The sequence below is a fragment of the Malus domestica genome, chromosome 15 (assembly GCF_042453785.1).
Source record: "Malus domestica chromosome 15, GDT2T_hap1".
NCBI classification, from domain to species: Eukaryota; Viridiplantae; Streptophyta; class Magnoliopsida; order Rosales; family Rosaceae; genus Malus; species Malus domestica.
The window spans coordinates 3,192,543-3,194,376 of NC_091675.1; the positions used below are offsets into that span (position 1 = coordinate 3,192,543).

At 35.0% G+C, this 1,834-nt stretch overlaps 1 long non-coding RNA gene across 1 annotated transcript; it reads left to right on the plus strand.

Annotated features, from left to right (window-relative positions):
• Positions 1–235: 235 nt before the first annotated feature.
• Positions 236–656, plus strand: LOC114821761 (uncharacterized). The gene is made up of 2 exons (XR_003769547.2): positions 236–373; positions 465–656. It is a non-coding gene; the product is annotated as an uncharacterized lncRNA (long non-coding RNA).
• Positions 657–1,834: the final 1,178 nt, after the last annotated feature.

Below are 1,834 nucleotides of genomic sequence, written 5' to 3' on the forward strand. Positions count from 1 at the left end.
TAAGTGTTGGGTCAAGGTAGTTAGAATGGTTAGGATAATCTGTTAGTATTCTCAAGCTATATATATGCTGAGATAACAATGTAAGAAGTGTGGAAAATCATTTCAGAAAATAACAAACTCTCATTTCTCTTTCTCTCTCTAAGCTTTCGAGCCTTTCTTGCTTCCATTGATTTCTTCATTTGTGATTTCTTTATTGATTTCTTCATTTGTGATTTCTTTATTGATTTCTTCATTTGTGATTTCTTTAGTACTGTTATGATGGTATCATTTGCCGAGGTATGATCCTAGGATCGCTTTCCGTTGTGCTTCCTGAAAGGATTTCTGGGTGCATTCATCTCACGCGTTCAAGATTTTAGTGTTTTTGAAGTTCAAGGTTGTAGATTTTCTCAGGTTCATCAGTTCTTGTTCTCTGATTTTTATGTCTATCAAATGTTTGATTAAATGTCTAAGTGAGAAAATTTCAGGGTTTCGCATATATTTTCTTGATGAATTAAAGGCCGATGCCAAAGTTGCAAGGAACATTCAAAGGCCGAAGCCAAAGTTGCAAGGAACATTCAAAAGTTTTCTGTAGTTTTTCTAGGTTTTTCTGCATTTCATAAGGCCGAAGCTGAAGTGTAGTGTTATTCAGAAGTTTGTTTGAAGGAATTTTCTAGGAATCTCTTGTGCTTGGTTTGTAATACATTTTCTTGGTGTTCAACAATGTTTGAGTATGTGAAGATTGAAGGATTATTGGGTATGCTTATAGTGAAACTCCAAGATGATAATTTTGTTAAGTGGAGTTATCAATTCCAATCGGTGCTAAGGGGATATGATATGTTTGATTACTTTACAGGGGAATCACCTTGTCCTCCAAAGTTTGTAATCAATATAGAAACTGGTGTTACAAAAGAAATCACAGCAACATATAAGAATTGGGTAAAGAAAGATTTGGCATTGCTCAGTTTATTGATTGCAACTCTGTCTGATGATGTCATGAAGTATGTCATTAGGTGTAAGACTTCCCAAGAAGCATGAACATGCCTGTAGGACAAGTTTGCATCTATTTCTATGGTTCAAATTAATCAATTGAAGACTGAGTAAAAGGGTGGAGAATCTGTTGAGAAGTTTATGTTAAAATTGAAGGTTATAAGGGATTAGCTCATTTCTACTGGTGAAAAGGTCTATATGATTGATGTGCTATCATGACGACTTGCTGAGTTTGAGATAATCAAGACAATGATTCTTACTAGAGAAACAACTATGTCTTTGAAAGATTTTCAAGCACAACTGATTAGGGCCGAAATAAGTATTGAATCAAGAATGCATTCACTGAGTACGTCCATGTCTACAATGGTGGTATAGGGAGAATGATCTAGTTCTCAGAGATTTCAAGGGTAATATGAACATGGAGAAAGTTCTAATACTTAGAGAAGTCAACAAGATTATAATGGAGATCATTTTGGTTTTCAAGGAGGAAATGGATATGTTAGCAATGGAAATAGGTCTTATCAACAAAGAGGGAATTTCTCTGGTAACAATAGAGATTCAATAATGGGAATCCTAATTCAAAACAGTATTCTGGTAATGGAAATTTTGGCAACATAAATGGAAATATGGATGACAACAACAGTGCACATTTCTCCGGTACTGACAAACAGTCTCACAATGGCAATTCTAATTTTGGAGGTTTATACTTTGGGAATAATGGTTTTTTCTCTGGAAATGAGGGTACAAAAGGCAGTCATTGGAATGGTAACACAGGTTACAAGTCTAGAAGTTCTCTAGAATGTCAAATCTGTTCAAGAAAGGGTCACACTGCACCTAATTGTTACTATAGAACTGATAATGGTGGCTC